The sequence below is a fragment of the Phocoena phocoena genome, chromosome 4 (genome assembly GCF_963924675.1).
Source record: "Phocoena phocoena chromosome 4, mPhoPho1.1, whole genome shotgun sequence".
Taxonomy (NCBI): domain Eukaryota; kingdom Metazoa; phylum Chordata; class Mammalia; order Artiodactyla; family Phocoenidae; genus Phocoena; species Phocoena phocoena.
Window position 1 is genome coordinate 119,494,283 of NC_089222.1, and position 12,841 is coordinate 119,507,123.

The window sequence follows — 12,841 nt, forward strand, 5'->3', positions numbered from 1 at the left end:
TTTTTGTTTTTATTTCCATTACTCTAGGAGGTGGGTCAGAAAGGATCTTGCTGTGATTTATGTCATAGAGTGTTCTTCCTATGTTTTCTTCTAAGAGTTTGATAGTTTCTGGCCTTACATTTAGGTCTTTAATCCATTTTGAGCTTATTTTTGTGTATGGTGTTAGGGAGTGATCTAATCTCATACTTTTACATGTACCTGTCCAGTTTTCCCAGCACCATTTATTGAAGAGGCTGTCCTTTCTCCACTGTACATTCCTGCCTCCTTTATCAAAGATAAGGTGTCCATATGTGCGTGGGTTTATCTCTGGGCTTTCTATCCTGTTCCACTGATCTATCTTTCTGTTTTTGTGCCAGTACCATACTGTCTTGATTACTGTTGCTTTGTAATATAGTCTGAAGTCAGGGAGCCTTATTCCTCCAGCTCCTTTTTTCGTTCTCAAGATTGCTTTGGCTATTCTGGGTCTTTTGTGTTTCCATACAAATTGCGAAATTTTTTGTTCTAGTTCTGTGAAAAATGCCAGTGGTAGTTTGATAGGGATTGCATTGAATCTGTAGATTGCTTTGGGTAGTAGAGTCATTTTCACAATGTTGATTCTTCCCATCCAAGAACATGGTATATCTCTCCATCTATTTGTATCATCTTTAATTTCTTTCATCAGTGTCTTATAATTTTCTGCATACAGGTCTTTCGTATCCTTAGGTAGGTTTATTCCTAGATATTTTATTCTTTTTGTTGCAATGGTAAATGGGAGTGTTTTCTTGATTTCACTTTCAGATTTTTCATCATTAGTATATAGGAATGCCAGACATTTCTGTGCATTAATTTTGTATCCTGCTACTTTACCAAATTCATTGATTAGCTCTAGTAGTTTTCTGGTAGCATCTTTAGGATTCTCTATGTATAGTATCATGTCATCTGCAAACAGTGACAGCTTTACTTCTTCTTTTCCGATTTGGATTCCTTTTATTTCCTTTTCTTCTCTGATTGCTGTGGCTAAAACTTCCAAAACTATGTTGAATAAGAGTGGTGAGAGTGGGCAACCTTGTCTTGTTCCTGATCTTAGTGGAAATGCTTTCAGTTTTTCACCATTGAGGATGATGTTTGCTGTGGGCTTGTCATATATGGCTTTTATTATGTTTAGGAAAGTTCCCTCTATGCCTACTTTCTGGAGGGTTTTTATCATAAATGGGTGTTGAATTTTGTCGAAAGCTTTCTCTGCATCTATTGAGATGATCATATGGTTTTTCTCCTTCAATTTGTTAATATGGTTTATCACATTGATAGATTTTCGTATATTGAAGAATCCTTGCATTCCTGGAATAAACCCCACTTGATCATGGTGTATGATCCTTTTAATGTGCTGTTGGATTCTGTTTGCTAGTATTTTGTTGAGGATTTTTGCATCTATGTTCATCAGTGATATTGGTCTGTAGTTTTCTTTCTTTGTGACATCCTTGCCTGGTTTTGGTATCAAGGTGATGGTGGCTTCGTAGAAGGAATTGGGGAGTGTTCCTCCCTCTGCTATATTTTGGAAGAGTTTGAGAAGGATAGGTGTTAGCTCTTCTCTAAACGTTTGATAGAATTCACCTGTGAAGCCATCTGGTCCTGGGCTTTTGTTTGTTGGAAGGTTTTTAATCACAGTTTCAATTTCAGTGCTTGTGATTGGTCTGTTCATATTTTCTATTTCTTCCTGATTCAGTCTTGGCAGGTTGTGCATTTCTAAGAATTTGTCCATTTCTTCCAGATTGTCCATTTTATTGGCATAGAGTTGCTTGTAGTAATCTCTCATGATTTTTTTTACTTCTGCAGTGTCAGTTGTTACTTCTCCTTTTTCATTTCTAATTCTACTGATTTGAGTCTTCTCCCTTTTTTTCTTGATGAGTCTGGCTAGTGGTTTATCTATTTTGTTTATCTTCTCAAAGAACCAGCTTTTAGTTTTATTGATCTTTGCTATTGTTTCCTTCATTTCTTTTTCATTTATTTCTGATCTGATTTTTATGATTTCTTTCCTTCTGCTAGCTTTGGGGTTTTTTTGTTCTTCTTTCTCTAATTGCTTGAGGTGCAAGGTTAGGTTGTTTATTCGAGATGTTTCCTGCTTCTTAAGGTGGGCTTGTATTGCTATAAACTTCCCCCTTAGAACTGCTTTTGCTGCATCCCATAGGTTTTGGGTCGTTGTGTCTCCATTGTCATTTGTTTCTAGGTATTATTTTATTTCCTCTTTGATTTCTTCAGTGATCACTTCATTATTAAGTAGTGTATTGTTTAGCCTCCATGTGTTTGTATTTTTTAAAGATCTTTTCCTGTAATTGATATCTAGTCTCATGGCGTTGTGGTTGGAAAAGATACTTGATACAATTTCAGTTTTCTTAAATTTACCAAGGCTTGATTTGTGACCCAAGATATGATCTATCCTGGAGAATGTTCCATGAGCACTTGAGAAAAATGTGTATTCTGTTGTTTTTGGATGGAGTGTCCTATAAATATCAATTAAGTCCATCTTGTTTAATGTATCATTTAAAGCTTGTGTTTCCTTATTTATTTTCATTTTGGATGATCTGTCCATGGGTGAAAGTGGGGTGTTAAAGTCCCCTACTATGAATGTGTTACTGTTGATCTCCCCTTTTATGGTTGTTAGTATTTGCCTTATGTATTGAGGTGCTCCTATGTTGGGTGCATAAATATTTACAATTGTTATATCTTCTTCTTGGATCGATCCCTTGATCATTATGTAGTGTCCTTCTTTGTCCCTTTTAATAGTCCTTATTTTAAAGTCTATTTTGTCTGATATGAGAATTGCTACTCCAGCTTTCTTTTGGTTTCCATTTGCATGGAATATCTTTTTCCATCCCCTTACTTTCAGTCTGTATGTGTCTCTAGTTCTGAAGTGGGTCTCTTGTAGACAGCATATATAAGGGTCTTGTTTTTGTATCCATTCAGCCAATCTGTGTCTTTTGGTGGGAGCATTTAGTCCATTTACATTTAAGGTAATTATCGATATGCATGTTCCTATTTCCATTTTATATATTGTTTTGGGTTCGCTACTATAGGTCATTTCCTTCTCTTGTGTTTCGTGTCTAGAGAAGTTCCTTTAGCATTTGTTGTAAAGCTGGTTTGGTGGTGCTGAACTCTCTCAGCTTTTGCTTGTCTGTAAAGGTTTTAATTTCTCCATCAAATGTGAATGAGATCCTTGCTGGGTAGAGTAGTCTTGGTTGCAGGCTATTCTCCTTCAGCACTTTCAGTATGTCCTGCCACTCCCTTCTGGCTTGTAGGGTTTCTGCTGAGAGATCAGCTGTTAACCTTATGGGGATTCCCTTGTGTGTTATTTGTTGTTTTTCCCTTGCTGCTTTTAATATGCTTTCTTTGTATTTAATTTTTGACAGTTTGATTAATATGTGTCTTGGCGTGTTTCTCCTTGTATTTATCCTGTATGGGACCCTCTGTGCTTCCTGGACTTGATTAACTATTTCCTTTCCCATATTAGGGAAGTTTTCAACTATAATCTCTTCAAATATTTTCTCAGTCCCTTTCTTTTTCTCTTCTTCTTCTGGAACCCCTATAATTCGAATGTTGGTGCGTTTCATGTTGTCCCAGAGGTCTCTGAGACTGTCCTCAGTTCTTTTCATTCTTTTTTCTTTATTCTGCTCTGCAGTAGTTATTTCCACTACTTTATCTTCCAGGTCACTTATCCGTTCTTCTGCCTCAGTTATTCTGCTATTGATCCTATCTAGAGTGATTTTAATTTCATTTATTGCGTTGTTCATCGTTGCTTGTTTCATCTTTAGTTCTTGTAGGTCCTTGTTAACTGTTTCTTGCATTTTGTCCATTCTACTTCCAAGATTTCGGATCATCCTTACTATCATTATTCTGAATTCTTTTTCAGGTAGATTGCCTATTTCCTCTTCATTTGTTAGGTCTGGTGGGTTTTTATCTTGCTCCTTCATCTGCTGTGTGTTTTTCTGTCTTCTCATTTTGCTTATCTTACTGTGTTTGGGGTCTCCTTTTTGCAGGCTGCACTTTCGTAGTTCCCGTTGTTTTTGATGTCTGTCTCCAGTGGCTAAGGTTGTTTCAGTGGGTTGTGTAGGCTTCCTGGTGGAGGGGACTAGTGCCTGTGTTGTGCTGGATGAGGCTGGATCTTGTCTCTCTAGTGGGCAGGTTCACGTCTGGTGGTGTGTTTTGGGGTGTCTGTGGCCTTATTATGATTTTAGGCAGCCTCTCTGCTAATGGGTGGGGTTGTGTTCCTGTTTTGCTAGTTGTTTGGCATAGGTTGTCCAGCACTGTGGCTTGCTGGTCGTTGAGTGAAGCTGGGTGCTGGTGTTAAGATGGAGGTCTCTGGGATATTTCCACCGTTTAATATTATGTGGAGCTGGGAGGTCTCTTGTTGACCAGTGTCCTGAAGTTGGCTCTCCTACCTCAGAGGCAGAGCCCTGACTCCTGGCTGGAGCACCAAGAGCCTTTCATCCACACAGCTCAGAATAAAAGGGAGAAAAAGTAGGGAGAATTAGTAGAAGTATGAGTAAAGAAAGAGGGAGAGGAGGAAAGGAAGGAAGGAAGAAAGAAGCAAAGAAGGAAAGAAAGGAGGGAGGGAGGGAGGGAGGGAGGAAGGAAGGAAGGAGGGAAAGAAGGAAAAAAGACAGAAAGAAAGATGATACAGTAAAAATAAAATAAAGTATAATATAGTTATTGAATTAAAAAATATTTAGAAAGAAAAAAAAAAAAAAAGGGACGGATAGAACCTTAGGACAAATGTTGGAAGCAAAGCTATACAGAGAAAATCTTACACAGAAGCATACACATACACCTTCACAAAAAGAGGTAAAGGGGGAAAAATCATAAATCCTGCTCCCTGAGACCACCTCCTCAATTTGGGGTGATTCGTTGTCTAAAGGAGGGAAGGAAGGAAGGAAAGAAAGAAAGAACGAAGGTAAAGTATAATAAAGTTATTACAATTAAACTTAATTATTAAGAAAAAGAATTTTTAAAAAAAAGTCACGGACGGATAGAGCCCTAGGACAAATGGTGGAAGCAAGAGTATACAGACAGGATCTCACACAGAAGCATACACGTACACATTCACAAAAATAGGAAAAGGGAAAAAAATCATAGATCTCGCTCCTAAATTCCACCTCTTCAATTTGGGATCATTCCTTGTCTATTCAGGTATTCCACAGATGCAGGGTATATCAAGTTGATTGTGGAGCTTTAATCCGCTGCTTCTGTGGCTGCTGGGAGAGATTTCCCTTTCTCTTCTTTGTTCTCACAGCTCACAGGAGCTCAGCTTTGGATTTGGCCCTGCCTCTGCGTGTAGGTCGCTGGAGGGCGTCTGTTTTTTCGCTCAGACAGGACGGGGTTAAAGGAGCCGCTGATTCGGGGCCTCCGGCTCACTCAGGCCGGGGGTTGGGGGATGGGGGTAGGAGGGGCACTACGTGCGGGGCGGGCCTGCGGCTGCAGAGGCAGCGTGACGTTGCGGCAGAGGCCAGCGTGATGTTGCACCAGCCTGAGACCCGCCGTGCGTACTCCCGGGGAAGTTGTCCCTGGATCCCGGGAACCTGGCAGTGGCGGGCTGCACAGGCTCCGCGGAAGAGGGGTGTGGAGAGTGACCTGTGCTCGCACACAGGCCCCTTGGTGGCGGCAGCAGCAGCCTTAGCGTCTCCTGCCCGTCTCTGGGGTCCGCGGTTTTAGCCGCGGCTCGCGCCCGTCTCTGGGGTTTGCGCTTTCAGCCGCGGCTCGCGCCCATCTCGGGGGCTCGCGCCCTCAGCCGCGGCTCGCGCCCGTCTCTGGGGTTCGCGCTTTTAGCCGCGGCTCGCGCCCGTCTCTGGAGTTCCTTTAAGCAGCGCTCTTAAACCCCTCTCCTCGCGCACCAGGAAACAAAGAGGGAAGAAAAAGTCTCTTGCCTCTTCGGCCGGTGCAGGCTTTTCCCCGAACTCCCTCCCGGCTAGTCGTGGTGCACTAACCCCTTCAGGCTATGTTCAAGCCGCCAACCCCAGTCCTCTCCCTGAGCTCCGTCCAAAACCAAAACCCGAGCCTCAGCTCGCAGCCCCGCCCGCCCCGGCGGGTGAGCAGACAAGCCACTCGGGCTGGTGAGTGCCGGTCAGCACCGATCGTCTGTGCAGGAATCTCCCCGCTTTGCCCTCCGCACCCGTCGCTGTGCACTACTCCGCGGTCCCGAAACTCCCCCCTCTGCCTCCCGCAGTCTCCGCCCGCGGAGGGGCTTCCTAGTGTGTGGAAACTTTTCCTCCTTCACAGCTCCCTCCCACTGGTGCAGGTGCCGTCCTTATTCTTTTGTCTCTGTTTTTTCTTTTGCCCTACCCAGTTACGTGGGGAGTTTCTTGCCTTTTGGGAGGTCTGAGGTCTTCTGCCAGCCTTCAGTAGGAGTTCTGTAGGAGTTGTTCCACCTGTGGATGTATTTCTGGTGTATCCGTGGGGAGGAAGGCGATCTCCGCGTCTTACTCTTCCGCCATCTTTTTTTTTTTTCTCTCAGCAATATTTGAAACATGTTTTTCACTTGGCTTTCAGGATATTATACACATCTGGCTTCCTCCTTACACACTTGCTGCTCCCTTCCAGCTCTTTGCACACTCTTTTTCTTCCTTTCCAACTTCAAGTGTTGAAGTGTTCAGAGTTTGGTCCTTGCCATCTTCTCTTCTGCATCTTCATTCATGACCTAATGACTTCGTACAGTACAACCTCAACTAAGTGCCGATGACTCCCAAATTTATGTCTCAGCTCTCATCTGTAGTCCTTCTTCTGACCCCTAGACTCACATCAGCCTACTGGACAGCTCCACCTTGATGCCAAATAATCTCTCATATTTAACACGTTCAACACCAACCCTTTGTATCTCTGCCTCCAAACCTACCAAGTAAATGGCACAACTGTACCACCATTCACCAACTGTTCAAGTAAAAACCTGGATATCATCTTAGACTTTTATTTTTCCACCACTCTCACATCTAATATATCATCAAGCCCCATTAGTACTATCTTCAAGAATATATCCTACAGCTGGCCTTCCCATCCCCTCTATCACCAACACTTTTCAAGCCTCCAACCTTCATTTCTTAGCCAATTACTATAGTGTAGTCTCCTGGCAAATTTTCCTACTATCCTCAGACTCCACCACCCTTAATTCTTCACATAGCAGACACTGGTAGAAGAATCTCTTTAGAGAATATGTGTTATCATTCCCTTGTTCAAAACCCTTCAGTTAATTCTTATCAAACTTAGATTTAAATGTTCTAGTTTTTCCTACTCTTTGTAAAATCACATTCTATATTCTTCTCTGACTCAGTCCTGCCACTGGAGTCCGTCTCATTGTTCCCTCGGGGATGTTAATCTGCCTTTTCTCTGCTTGGAACATTTTCCAGCAGGTTATCACACAGTTTCTTCTTTCACATCATTCAGGCATTTGCTCCAAAATCTCCTTCACAGAGAAGCCTCCTCTGACCATTGTATCTAAAATACATCACCTACATTCCTCATTATCTCTTCCTCTAAGCTGTTTTATTTCCCCTCCATATTTCCAGTGATTACCGGAAATTATAGTGCATATTTCCTCATGTATGAATTTATTACAATCTCCTCTAAGAGAATGAAAGCTGCATAAGGATATGAAACTTATGTGGCTCATGACTTTTCCTCATTTCTAAGGACAGTGCCTACCAACTAGTAGATGATGATGATGATAAATATTTGCTGAATAAATGGTTAAATTCTGATGTTAAGCAGACTTAAGAATAAAAAAGTGCTACTTTGTGATCCATCAAATGGGGACTGGAGGTTTCCTTCATGCAAACAAATTAGTCTGGTGATTTTACAACATTGGTAGTTTAGATGGTTGACTCAATTCTTAAAGGCTGGGGTCAAGGTTATTACATATTGGCATAGCTATCGTCTCATTCGTGGTCTGGTTCTCAGTAGGTGCTCAGTGAATTTTGATAATTGAAGGAAAGCAAGCAAAAGCTCAAATTAATTGACTGATCTTAGGCTTAAACAACTGACTGGATATAATTCTACATTTTATGTCGTTATTGTTAGTGTCTGGAGAAATGGTAGCACAGAAGAGAAGAGCATGCAGGATGGGTTAGAGTCTTTGATGCTAAGGGTAGAATGGAAGTTAGTGGGATGTGACAGAAAGAGAGAGAAACCTTCTTTTAACCATCTAAGTTTAAGTCAAATGAGAGAGTAATGAAGATGGGCAAATGGAACTCTAAAGTTATTTTTATTAAATCAGTTTGCTTATACGAATAGCAATGAGTTTTCAAATAGTCAAACTCAGAATTACCTAGTCTTTCCACTCACACTCAGAGTAAATAAATACAGAATCTCAAATTGCAGCTCTACCCTGCCAGAACTTAGGCAAAGAAGAATATCATATGCTCCCTGCAGGCAGCTGACTCTATAACCAGTTTTTACCAAAAGATTTCCCAGTTGGAATTCAGTTCTCTTCTTCAAAGGAAAAGTGAGTGAAGGAATGGATAAAGGCTATGGGTTTTATGCTAATGAACGTCACTCCATGTGGAAATACAATGAAAGGGGTACAAAGGTTTCCCTAAGGATAAGCCCCAAATAATGGAAGACAGAATGATATTCTGGCCTATAGAACTTAGAGATAAAAATAGAGGTTCAAGTGATTTTCCTGTAGTGAACTGAATAGGACACAGAAATATTTTACTATCAGTGAGAGGAAAGGAAGTCAGAGATCCCCTCTGGAATTGTTGATGACTCTGTGATCTGAACACTGTCTTTTGAAAAATTCTATATACCAATTATCGATGTCACAATACTATAGTGGTAACGCCACAAAACAAACAACCACAAAACTTCAGCTGTAATCGACAATAATTGTTCATTGTTCACATATCTGTAATTAAGTGGGGGGTCAGCTAAGGGGCTCTGCTAAACTTGGCTGTGCTTGCTCAGATACCTGGAGCTCAGCTGGCTGTTTGGCTGACATAGCCTGGCTTCGGCTAGGGTGACCAGAGAAACGTCGCATTTGTCATGTGCTATTTAAGTCTAGTAGGTTGACTCAGACTATCTTCTGGCAAAGGCAAAGACTTAAGAAAGAGTGTACTGGAACATGGAAGACCTCCTAATGTCTAGGTTCAAAACAGGAACACCTTCACTTCTGAATCATTCCATGGACAAAAGCAAGACACATGGCCAAATTCAGAATAAAGAGGTGGGGAAATATACCCTTTCCCCTTTTCAAAGGAACTGCATGGTCACAAGGCAAAAGACATAGACATAGGAGGGGGTGGGGTGGGGGGGAGTATTGGGGCCATGAATACAGTCTACTACAATGTAGGTTTGAAGCAGTGACTGGATTTCTAAAATCTAAATAATGCCAGAAGAAAGATACACAAATAGCTAGACTACAGCTGACTTTTCCTTACCCCTAACATTTATAACATATCCAGTGTACTCTCATCATTATCTCCTGGATAATCACTGATGTATGAGCAGAGCATCAGATATATTGTTTAGAAACAACTTTTTTTTAATTATAAAGGATTTGTCACCATATAGCCATTCACTATAAGATGTTGACACTACTCCTTAGAACAATGGGAACTCAACATTCCTGGTGATGTCTAATGGAGAGGTGATCATACTCAAGGTCAGCTTATTTAGAAGAATATAAACCAAACCCAGTGAGTTAGGAAACTACCTACAGGTCCAAAAGAGGGGGTTACCATTGAAACACAGGCTGTACAGGAGTGAGACACATTGTATGGTCTGGTTGACAGTCCCAGCAGAAGTTCAGTGGCGCAGCTGCAAGAAAGATAAGTTGTGTCCAAAGGGTTCAGATTCACATATGTGAAACCAGGGAACCAGAATATCTATGCCAAAAAGAAACTGAAGAATCTTCAACAGCAAGCATTGGTATCTCGGGTACCCCCAGACCTCAGCTCACATGTTATTAATCCCTTCACCTTCAAGGTGACCTGTTTCCTAAAAAGTCTCAACACAAACATTTTAGTTAGATTTTACTTAGAGATACAGAAAAAGGGATGCTTGACAAGAATATTAACATAAGAAGATTCAATTTGTATGCTAAAATTAAAAATACACTCACTGTAGGTGAGAAAAGAATGTGAAGAGTTAATAAAAGGAGACCTGGGGAGGGGGTGGGGGGGTGGGGAGAGAGAAAAGGAAGGAAGGAAGGAGTATGGATTAAAAAGAACAAAGAAAGGGGCTTCCCTGGTGGCGCAGTGGTTGAGAGTCCGCCTGCCGATGTAGGGGACACTGGTGTGTGCCCCGGTCTGGGAGGATCCTACATGCCGCGGAGCCTGTGCTTCGCAACGGGAAAGGCCACAACGGTGAGAAAGAACGAAGAAGAACAAATAATAGGTAGAGGAGTCATATTAAACTAGGACATGAATTCCTTTCTTTACAAACATAAAAAGTAGGGTCATACATCAGCCTTCTTATTGCTTGAATTTTTCTTACTCATCATGATAGAGAGGAAAAATGATGGCAAAAGTTTTAGGAAAGTGGGTATCAGGGGAACTTAAGCCACCATTTGGTCTGAGACTGATTCAGAACTTGAGTGTGCATTTTACAAAACCAATACACTATATATAGATATAGATATAGATATAGATAGATATAGATATAGATATATCCATTGGGTCAATAAGTTTAATTCCAGTGAATGTGTTTTATATTAATGAGTGTGTAGAGCTAGTGTATAATGAAAACGTGTTATGCTCATGAGTATATATTTTGGATATGCATTGCAGTACGGTTTATGGCATCAGTGGGTTAAATTACAACTTGCTTACTTTATTTAAATGAAATCCAGCTAAAACTGTCAAAAGTCAGGGCCAAGCCATTTGAATAGATAAGTGATAAAAATAGACAAAAACTGCAGTTTTTCCATTGTATCAGCAATATTTACTCTGAAAACCTATATAAATAATTTAACCGTTGCTTATGTTGTAAGTAGAAAACAGCTAGGTTTATAATATTTTTTAGGCCAGAGAATGCAATTGAAATTCTTTAATGGTATCTGTCTAGTCTGCCCCATCTAATTCACTTTCATCTTAGAAAAAAATTACTTGGGTCAAAAGTCATTGGTTTAAGTCTCAAGGTATATTATGAAACACAGAATGATAAACTCAAAAGCCATTATCAAGTTTCTGATAAAGGCTTTTGTGACAGAAATTCTAATTTGGTAGTCAGAGTTATTAATGAATATTGTGGAGATTTAGGATCTCGCTGCTACACTTGGACTGCTGATTCAGTAGAAATACGTTACAACCCAGTTATTCTGGTAAGCTGCCCGCATTCTTTCTCTATAGCGTTACTTTGGCTTAGTTCTACCTAGAGAAATTATTCTTGAATGTAGCTCCCCAAGAACGTCAATGTACTTTCCCTTTCATGTATTTTCTTGGAAATGCAGCCTGTTGAAAGAAACAAGTGCCAACTTTTAACTTAAACTGATTTCACATAAAATCTATAAAGCACCCATCACTTTGAAGATTGTTATGGGTTTTATATTTCACTTTAGTAAACCATGTCCTTCCAGTAAGTTTGATACTATTTGCAAATTAATCCTAGACCTATAAAATACAAGTAGACGTTGACAGGACCTTAAACAGAATCAATTTTCTCTTCAATAGATGTGTAGATCATTTGTGATGATAGATGTAGCCTGCTATTTTTTTTTTTTTTTTTTTTTTGCGGCACACGGGCCTCTCGCTGTTGTGGCCTCTCCCGTTGCGGAGCACAGGCTCCGGACGCGCAGGCTCAGCGGCCATGGCTCACGGGCCCAGCCACTCCGCAGCATGTGGGGATCTTCCCAGACCGGGGCACGAACCAGTGTCCCCTGCATCGGCAGGCGGACTCTCAACCACTGCACTACCAGGGAAGCCCCGGTGATATGTCTTTTTACTCCCAATGTCCTTCACAGAGCCCTATCATGGAGGATGTTTAAAGTGTTTCTTGTTAATATCGTCTTCTTCTCTTCTGTGAAGTTTAGTTGCTCTATGCTTTATATCACAATATTATTATGGAAAATTGAATTTTTGGAAAATTGCCATAACTTGAGTTTCTTCTCTCTATGATTTCCTGAACTGACATTTTAAATATGAAGCTTTTTTTTTTTTTTTTTTTTTTTTTGCAGGACTGCATCTATTTGGCTAGTTCTATGGTGACATTTGATAAGTGCTAGAAAATCTATCCTGTTTCCAAATACTTTCATCACAGCACTCAAAATGACTATCGTGAAAAGTTCTGTCTTTGAGGTTAAAACCTTCACTCCAAAATTTGTTTTGAGATGTAAGTACCCTAAAAAAGAAGTTTATTTATCTTTTATCTGTCCTTAATACAGTTATAACTTGTCAAATAAATATAGAATAGAATATAACAAGCAAACCTTTTTGAATAATCAGTTTATTGAAGAAAAATTTGCATAAAATTATTTCACTCACTTTACTATATAGTTTGATGAGGTTTTTAAAATGCATAGCTATGTAATAATCACTTATAGAACTTTTCCCTGAACTGTGTCTTTGTATGTGATTCTTTGCGTGGGAGCCATTTCCCTGGCTTCTCTTTATTTCTTTTCATCACTGGTGTTCAGTAAATTGATTATAATGCGTCATGGTGTGGTTTCACTTGTATTTATTCAGCTTCAGTGCTATTTTTGAATGTGACAATTTTTCAAATTTGAAATATTTTTATTATTCTTTCTTCAGATATCCCTTCCCCCTCAGACTCCAACTTCCTTCGTATAAGACAGCTTGATATTATCTCACAGCTCCCTGATAAACCAATCCCTCTTTTCATTCTTTTCTTGCTTTGTTCTTTATTTTGGATACTTTCTATTTGTATG